Here is a 9982-nt window from a genome sequence, read left to right on the forward strand (position 1 = left end):
CTGTATCTGTATTTGTCACTGTATCTTTATATCTATAAATGTAACTGGATCTGTATCTGTACCTGTATGTATATCTGTTTCTGTAACTGAATCTGTATTTGTAACTATATCTGTGTCTCTATTAACTGTAACTGTATCTGTGTCAACTGCAACTGTATCTGTAACTGTTTGTGTAACTATATCTGTAACCTGTATCTGTATCTATCTGAAACTATAGCTGTCTGTATCTGCACTGGTAACTGTGTCTGTATCTGTATTTGTAATGGTCTCTGTAACTGTATGTGTACCTGTATCCGTATCTGTATCTCAAATTGTATTTGTGACTGTAACTGTATCTGTATTAAAACTGTATCTGTAACTATATCTATATCAGAAACTGTATCTGTAACTGTAATGGTGTCTGTATTGGTAACTGTATCTTTAACTGTAACTGTATCTTTATTGGTAACCGTATCTGTAACTGTAATGGTGTCTGTGTTGGTAACTGTATCTTTAACTGTAACTGTATCTTTGTTGGTAACCGTATCTGTAACTGTAATGGTGTCTGTGTTGGTAACTGTATCTTTAACTGTAACTGTATCTTTGTTGGTAACCGTATCTGTAACTGTAATGGTGTCTGTGTTGGTAACTGTATCTTTAACTGTAACTGTATCTTTATTGGTAACCGTATCTGTAACTGTAATGGTGTCTGTATTGGTAACTGTATCTTTAACTGTAACTGTATCTTTGTTGGTAAGTGTATCTGTAACTGTAATTGTAACTGGACCTGTATCTAGCTGTAACTGTATTTATATCTGTATTAGTAAATGTATCTGTAACTGTACATATGTCTGTATCTGTATCTGAAACTATATCTGTGTTTGTAATTATATCTGTATCAGTGACTGTATCTGTAACTGGATCTGCATCTGTACCTGTATCTGTACTTGTATATGCATCTGTATCTGTATCTAACTGCATCCGTATCTCTAACTTTATCTGTATCTCTAACTGTATCTGTATCTGTAACTGATCTGTAACTATAACTGTCATTGCATCTGTATCTGTATCTCCATCTGTAACTGTTTCTGTATGTTTATCTGTTTGCCCTGTATTTACAATGGTGGATCCATGTCATGCGTTTATCCAAACCCATAGCATGTAGAGCACCAAGAGTGAACCCTCATGTAAACTATGAACTTCGGTGTAAGTTTACTGATGGTTACAAATGTACCACTCTCGTGGGAGATGTGGGCGATGAGGGAGCCTGTGCATGCCAGAGGGCAGGAGTATACAGAAAATCTCTGGATCTTCTTAATTTTGCTGCAAATCTAAAACTTCTTTTAAAATACTCTATCTTTAAAAATCTGGTGTTGAGTGTGAGAGAGGGGTAGAACTGAGGATTTTCCCGGCTTTCTGTATTAGGAGGTTAGGTAGATTTCGATGTCATTGGTGGATTTAAGGGCTCCCAGGAGGATTGTGTTTGAGCAAAAGCTGTCTGAGAGCAGGAAGACTATGAGGTCCTTTTTGGGGAGTGGGGCCAGCTGGCACCAACTCTCCCGTATAATAATGCAGTCTTCACTGATGAAGCCAGTGCCATCTTCCAGCACCTGAAGAGCTGAGATTAAAGGGGGTGAGGGAGATGGGGCCGATGGGACACTCCACAGCTTTTCCGATGTGAACACCCTGGGCCCACCGGAGAGTAAAGAGCCTTCTCCTTCCATCTGCTGCTGGGAGGAACCCACCCAATTGGTCCTGATTTCATCTCAGATGAGCAGGTCAGGCTACGGGCTCTCTCAGGCATACTTAACAGTAGAACACTGCTCTCTGCAAGAGTTGCCTGTTATTTGCTGAAAGAGAAATGACAAATTCTAGGATGTCAATTTTTCCTAAGGACCTGGTGTGAGAGTTCCAAAGCCAAATAGCATGATATGTTTCCCTGCGTGTCGTGCTTCTGCATGAGTAGAATGGGCTTGATGGGAGTCTTCACGCGCTTGCATGAAGACAGTGCCGTGTATGTGGGGGTGAGGGTGGGAAGGAGAAGCATCAGTAGGACTCCTGGCTCTCCCTTGCACTGGAGGGAAATCTCAACCAGCAGCTGTTCCTCAGTTGGAATGAAAATACAAGAAGGGCGGCCAAAAAAAAAAAAAAAAAAAAGTTAGGAATTTCCTAAGGCTTCATCCTAATTAATACAGCGCAACTGTGGGTGGTTAGGAAATCTCAGAGGGTTAAAAGCCAAGCTGAGCCCTATAAGGAACAAAGTGCTTCATTTTGTGCAAAGGTTTCTGGCCAACCTCAGAAAACAACAGAAGCATCGCAAAACAGAACAGCAAAGACTCCAGTGAGTGGTTCTAGAGGTATGCCTAGCAGATAACGCTAAGCACCCTCAGATTTCCACTTCCCAGGCCTTCGTCAGTATTGTTGGTGTTCCAAGACCAAAGGCTAGCACTGTGTTCATGTGTACTCCAGGGAGCTGGAATCCCTGTGGCACCCGCAATGAAGATCAGGCACCCCGCTTTCTGGGGCTGCAGATCCCCCTGTAACTCCACGACAAACAGTATTCTCCTCATCTCTTGTGCAGGCTCTTGCCACTATGTAAACCCAGGCAGTGCCACAAAGTGGAGAGAATGTGGACTGAAATTCCTAAAATGTGATTCTATCATAAAAGGACCCAGCTGAAGGCAATGAAATAATAATTACTTAAATTGCCGGGTCCTTCTAGCTATTGAAAATAAAAGTGATGACTCTTCACAGGGAAATGAAACATAAATGCAGAATGAAATACCACCTTGCACCCTCTAGGATGGCTATAAGGAATATAATTCGTGTTGGTGAGGATACGGAGGAACTGGAATCCTCAGACGTGGCTGATGGGAATGTCAAATGGTGCAACCACTTTGGAAAATAGGTTGGCATCTTTTTTAAGTGAAACATATATGTACTATAAGGCTCAGGAATTCTAAGAGACATAAAAACATATGTCCACATAAGACACACGCATATGTGTCACTATGCACACTATGTACAATAGCCAAAAAGTAGAAACAATTCAAATGTCCCTCAACTGAAGAGTGGATAAACACTAGGGCTGTATTCAAACAATGCAATGGAATGCCGTCATAACACAAGGGGAGCACAGTAGTGATACCTGGTACAACACGGATGACCCTGAAAAGCATTCAGTGAAAGAAGCCAGGTGAAAAGACGCTGCTATATGATTCTACTTATATGAAACGTCCAAAAAAACCCAGCTGTAGAGACCAATTAGCAATTGTCTTGGGCTGGAAGTGGGAGCATGGAGGGGATGCAGGTGAGCAGGAAGGAGCTTCCCAGATGGCAGAGACGCTCCATAGCCACACAGTGGTGGTGATGGCTGCAGAACTCTGCACAAGTACTGAGAATCATTGAATTTATGCCGAAAACACAGGGAATTTCATGGTATACAAATTATACCTCAATAAATCTGCTTAAAAATGATGATAGTCAGGCATGGTAGCTCATGCCTGTAATCCTAGCACTTCGGGAGGCCAAGGCAGGAGGATCCGTTGAGCCCAGGAGTTTGAGACCAGACTGGGAAAAATAGCAAGATCCTATCTCTACAAAAAAATTTTGTTTAATTAGCTGGGAGTGGTGGCGCACAACTGTGGTCCCAGCTACTCAGGAGACTGAGGTGAGAGGATGCTTGGCCTAGGAGGTAGAGGCTGCAGTACACTGTGGTGATGGCACTGCACTCCAGCCTGGGCAACAGAGTGAAACCCTGTCTCAAGGTAAATCAATCAATCAATTAATATATAAAAATGATGATGACTATAACCCAGTAGTCTGAAGACCTAAGGTATGGAAGATCTATGATCCCCCTTCCCTTATAAAGGAGGCATGGGCCAGGCACAGTTCCTCACATCTGTAACCCCAGCACTGTGGGAGGCCGAGGCAAGAGGATTGCTTGAGCCCAGGAGTTGAAGGCTACAGTGAGCTAAAATTGCACCACTGCCCTCCAGCCTGGGCAACAGAGCGAGACCCAGTCTCAAAAAAAAGAAAAAAGGGAGGAGGCATGAGGCTCAAGAATCTGTATCCTCTCGTCATACAGGCAGGAGCAGGAGGGGCAAGAGCTGTTGTCCTGCGTTCCTGGTTGAGAAACTTACTCAGGCCTGCAAGATGATGAGATTAAAAGCCTTCAGGAGAAAAAGAAAAATGATAGGATCCTGTGCCTTGGCCCACTCCTGTTCCTCTGCTATGGCTCCCACCCTGGTCCTTTTGGGAATCCTTATGGACATTTGGAGTGCAAGACCTCACAAGCGGCCCTGGGACTGTCCTTCGTGAGGGCAGCAGCAGAGCCAGCCCTGGCAGAGGCCGGTGGGGCAGGGCTAGTGGAAGGGAACAGACGGTGATGGAGATGCAGCATCTCCCTTTGCACAGAACCCGCTGGAGAGATCTGCCTGATGGTTTCCCTCACCAAGGAGGGCTGCGCCCAGTTTCTCCCATCTTTATATCTTGGACACCAAAGGAGAAGTGCTCAGTAGTGCTCTGGATGAATGAATGAATGAATGAACTCCTACCAAGTTCAACTTTATTACAGAAAAATGAACAAGGCTGGAAGATCACAGCAGATGAAGCAGTAAGTCTTTCAAAGTGGTCCAGTGTAGCCGAGGCTGCATCTCTCTCCTACGTCCCACTCAAAAGAGCAGCTGCAGAGACCAGACAGAGGCCAGGACTCCCATATCCAAGTCTCTTCGGGTAATTCTTCTTTTTAAAAAAGACTGCTTCACTATTACGCAAATAATGTGGGCTTATCTGAAATAAAATTAGAAAACTGACATAAGCAAAAAGAATAAAATAAAAATCACCTGCCATCCCTCTACCTGGAGATAACACTATCAACATTTTCATGCCACTTTTCAGATTGTGTGTGTGTGTACATCGCATTAAGTATATGGTGTGCTTTAAAACACCAGTATGATGAAATCACATGGAACATAATGTTTTGGAACTTGCTTTTTCTCTCATGATATCATCAACATCTGCACTGGTCAAGACTCTTTCTGTTGTAAATGACAGAAACCCAACCCAAACTTGCTTAAGCCACGAAGAGAATGTATCATTGGGTAACTGGAAAGTCGACAACTCAAAGGGCGTCCTCAGCAGTCAGTCTCAGTTCCTCCCCCTTTCTCTGCGTTGGCCTCCCCTGCAGCAGACTGTCCCCTCATGGTGACTCTTAGCCACCACCTCCTCAGAGCCTGGCCATCTCAGCCTGAGAAGCCTTCGTTCTTGGCTAGGATTGGCCCACTGGGGTCTGGGCTGCCTGAAAATGAGAAGCTGATCTCAGCCCGGGGATCTGGGGCCCACCCCGGGCTGGTGCTGCAGGTGGGGTCAGAGCTTGGTGTGATTCCCCAAGGAAGCTCTGTGCAAGGAGAAGGGGAAAAGGCGCAGGATGAATAGAAACGACAAATTTCTCCCGTAATATATTTCCTGTCAACGTACATCTCACATCACAGTTTTTATGCCGGCATCATTTCCCACCGACGGAGGACTAAGGCTTATTTCACCTGTCCTCATGGGGCACAGTAGGTAGGTTACTGCCAATGTTGCTATTACAGACTCTGTTCTAAAGAGCATCTTGATGCTAAATCTTTGCCTATATCCTACAAAACTTCCTAATTATCTCAAATCAGTGCAGAACAGCTCATAAGTTTTACAAACTAGACAGTTTCAGGGCCCTAGGCAAAACTGCAAAATAAACCTTTCTTTGGTGTCAGCCTAAGCTGCATTCTCCACCTTGTGCTACTACTTTGGCGTCCCCCCACCCCCACCCCGCCCCACTTCTTGGAGCTCTGTCCTCTGGCTGTAAAGGGCTCCCGCTGACAGCCACAGCCAGGATACCCTCTCCCTGCTAACAACCCTCAGGCTTGCCTCAGACACAAAATACCTTCTCCTTCTCTAAACAAAATTCTCACTTGAAAAAGGGCTGATCTCACTTAAGAGGAAAGCAAGGTAAGTATCTGGATAAAGGTGATGTAATTGACCTTTGTAAAGTACGGGGTGTGGTTCAGGAGAGATGGCTTGGCTAGTCCTTTAAGGTCTCTGCTTACTCTTCCTCCACCTCACTGGTGACCAGAAACTTGCTCCCCTTCTGAAAGAGGACACTATTTCTTTTTCTTTTCTTTTCTTTCTTTCTTTTTTTGAGACAAGAGTTTAGCTCTTTAGTCCAGGCTGGAGTGAATTGGCACGATCTTGGCTCGCTGCAACCTCCGCCTTCCTGGTTCAAGTGATTCTCTTGCCTCAGCCTCCCAGCTGGGATGACAGGTGCCTGCCACCACTCCTGGCTAATTTCTTGTATTTTTAGTAGAGACGGGGTTTCACCATGTTAGCCAGGCTGGTCTTGAACTCCTGACCTCAGGTGATCCACGCCTCTCGGCCTCCCAAAGTGCTGGAATTACAGGCGTGAGCCACAGTGCCTGGCCGAGGCCACCATTTCTTACACTCTCCCCACTGTGCGTGTGTGGTAGCCACTGTCCTAATGGGGCAAAAGGGGTCGCAGCAAAAGTGAGCATGAACTAAAATCTTGTTCTGATTATAACGCTTGCAAATGACTGGTAAAGTTGGTAAATGCTGGAAAATTTCTTGGCCTGGGGCAAGAAACGGCCATGACATGTATACCTTCACGTGCTCACGTCCACAAGCTCACAGAAATGTAGGAGCGTGAGCATGAATAACCCTATTTGTCTGGGCTATCCCCGGTCAGGAAACTATCGAATTTTACTTTGTCTTCCAGTGATAGCTTATGAGCAAAATAGTCCTGTTCTGCTCCCAGTCACAAGGTCAGATGTCAGGAGATGAGTTCAGAACCCATAGCTTATGAGCAAAATAGTCCTGTTCTGCTCCCAGTCACAAGGTCAGATGTCAGGAGATGAGTTCAGAACCCAGGTGGTGTCTTCAAAAGTTTTCCTGACCCTGGGGTGTGTCTGGGTCGTTCAACTTCTCCTCAGGAAATCAGAAATCAGAAATAAATGCTTATGTGTGAAAAGCACTTTCTCAAGGACAGTTCTTCAGGGTACTGGAAGTTTTCTGATCTTGCAGAGGAAATGCTGGTACCCATATTCCATCATTGATGTAGGAGACATTTGAGACAGGTGCATATGAGGTGCTGAGAAGAAAATAAGGTCCTACCCTGAAGGCTCCTGCCGGCTAATGGAGGAAATAAATGAAGAAATACCACTTTATGAACGCAAGCCAACCCTCATTACACCATGTGTCCACACTGGTGCATTTTGGCAGGTGCCCAAGACTAGGGCACAGGGGTGGGTCCTGAGTCCTGGGTCCGAGAGCCCTGGCTGCCTTTCATCTGCCTCCAGGACTGTTGGCTCATGTGGTTCTACAGAGCTAACTTTCCATTTCCTTCAAGGCAAATGAAAACTGCCTTGCGAACTTCTGTTTAAATTAACTTTGATATTTTGGTTGGAGGGATCACTATACTCAGTCATTTTTAATATTATGACTTCCGTTTTCATAGTTTTGGGTAAGGGAGTAGGGAGGAAGCCATTCTTGAATTGTATACTCTCTTTAAGGAGTCAAAGCCTATTTAGATCAACTTGATGTGACGCAACACAGGGCCAGGCCACTCCCCCAGCTCTGCCCACACCCTTCCTCTGATCTGCAAACCCCCACTTCCCATGGCTGCTAGTCATCCTGAATTATGTGGAGCCCTGCTGGTGGTAACAATGTGCAACAAATAATGCAATTATTTGTTTGTTTATTTTTTTTACTGCTCTAGGGGAATATCTTTAGTACTGAGGTATGTAAGCCACCTTTTGTGAATAATAAATTTTAAAAGCTCCATTTAGATAGGCAAAATAAAGCTGCCGCTTCTAGTCAGCTGTCCCTTTCTGCCTCCCTCCTCACTCCCAGGAAAAGGCTTGGTGAACTGAGCCCTGGTGGACTTCAGCCCCACCAGGTTTTGTGCAGTGCACGGACCATACAACAGGGAGGCAGCCTCGTGTAGGGCCTTTGGTCTGAAGATTTTATTTTCGCTCTAGAGAGTACTATCACTTCTGTGTTAAAATGGTGCTAAATATTAAAAGGATTTCTTTTTTGTGGGATTATACTTTTATTTTCTTCTGAATGCTTTATAAAATGCCAAAACAAGTATACTTAATAACAGATTTTTAAAACCCACAAAAGCAAAACAACATGTAGATCTTAATGGGGCTAATTTTGATTTCAAGTTCTGCTTTTCCCCGTAGTTTCCATTTTTATGTTTTAAAGGATAAGAGGTCACACCTCCTCCTCTCATTCTTCCCGTTCCTGCATGCCCTCTCCCCACTCCAAATAACATTCTTGGGAAAGGGAAACAACTTCACGTCAAGTTGAGATTTCTTTTTTTCCTTTTAGAGACAGCGTCTGTCGTCCAGGCTGGAGTGCAATGGTGTAATAATAGTCATCGCAGCTTCAAACTCTTGGGCTCAAGCAAGCCTCCTGCCTTCACCCCCAGAGCTGCTAGGACTATAAGCCCACACCACCATGCCCAGCTAACTTTGTTGATGATTGTAAATATATATATATATATATATATATATATATATTTATTTATTTATTTATTTATTTTTGCCCAGGCTGGTCTTGAACTCTTGGCCTCAAGCAATCCTTCTGCCTTGGCCTCCCAAAGCACTGGGATTGCAGCTGTGAGCCAGCAGCATCCTAGGACACTTTCTATGCTCCACACCTATTTTGAAATGAAACCACAAAGTTTCCATACAGTCAGCCCATGAAAATATTCACACATGGTGCTTCTGGCTTGGCTGTGCTGGGATGGATGGAGGTGGGGGAACCTTCACACAGAGGGACCTTCACCTGGCCTTACTCCTTAGTGCTCCTGAGTGAGTGACATCCAAATCCTAAAGGTCTGTTGCCTTCGGGGAATATTTGTAGTGTGCTCAAAGTGCTTCCTGGGGCTCAGGATTTGTTAACCTGATGGTCATTCCTGGGGACTCCTACCACCGAGCCAGTCATAAAACAAAGTTAAACCAGCAAGTTTGCGGAAGAGACAAGGGCAAGAAGCCAGCTCCTGTGGGACAATCACAGCACACTGTCATCAGGGCACGTTTCTATTATCTCTAAACCCGGGACCGGGTCATGTGAAATTCAGGCGCAGGGCAGGCGAGAGGGCGACCCGGGATGGGCTGCCCGGTACCGGGCACTGAATACGCTTTTGTTCGGTGAATGCAGAAGCCGCGGGGCGTGGCGGCTTTCACGGCCCCTCAGCTGTGACAGCTCCCCCGGGGCGGCGCCGCCTCCCCCTGTCTGGAGAAAGGCGTTTGGGGAGTGAGAAGCATCCCTGGGTGGGGTGGGAGAGGGGTGCTGGTGAGAACCTGGGACGCCCTGTGGGCCCGCGGCCAGCCTGCTTTACAGAACGATTGGGATGCGAACACCGTTGCCTGAGCCCCCGATTACTCCGCGAATCTGTAAATACAGATTTAGACACACGTGGTAGACGTGTCCTCCCCGGTGACAGGGAGTGTTTCCAGAGAGCAGCTCTTTGTAGCCCTGAGAAGGACGCCCGCGAGTTTTCGCAGCCTGGGAGACGGCGAGGGGTCTGATTCAGGGGTGCCCGTGGGAAGGGAAGGGCTGGGTCGTCCCAGAACTCCCTGACTGTCCTCGACCCCCGACTCTCCGAACGCTCCGGATCTCACTGCCGGGGCCGGGCGGGGGGCGGGGGTGAGCGGGGCGGAAAAACTCACGTTGGGGTGAGACTCAGTAGCGCGGTTCTGGTGGAGAGGTAAACGGGTGGGGACGGGGAGCAGGTGCGGTAAAAAGCGCAGGGGGCAGGGGCACCAGGCGGTCGCTCAGGGGAGAAGCGGGGTACAATGTGGCAATTAAAGATATGTAGTCAGAGGAACCAGTCCCCAAAGAGAAAGGGGATTCAGTTTACCAGGATTCCGTTGAAGTGGGGAGCTCGTCTTCCTGGGAAGAAAGTGCAAAAAAAAAAAAAAAAAAAGTGGGGAGGGTGGAG

General features: G+C 46.2%; 1 long non-coding RNA gene across 1 annotated transcript; it reads right to left on the minus strand.

Moving 5' to 3' along the window:
• Positions 1-4499: 4499 nt before the first annotated feature.
• LOC135276049 (uncharacterized) lies at positions 4500-9955 on the minus strand. The gene is made up of 2 exons (XR_010343600.1): positions 9902-9955; positions 4500-4770 (listed from the first exon to the last, which is right to left on the minus strand). It is a non-coding gene; the product is annotated as an uncharacterized LOC135276049 (long non-coding RNA).
• Between the last annotated feature and the right edge of the window lie 27 nt (positions 9956-9982).

This window comes from Aotus nancymaae, unplaced genomic scaffold (assembly GCF_030222135.1).
Source record: "Aotus nancymaae isolate 86718 unplaced genomic scaffold, 86718_ANA_hifiasm-v0.15.2.pri h1tg000020l, whole genome shotgun sequence".
In the NCBI taxonomy this organism is placed as follows: Eukaryota; Metazoa; Chordata; class Mammalia; order Primates; family Aotidae; genus Aotus; species Aotus nancymaae.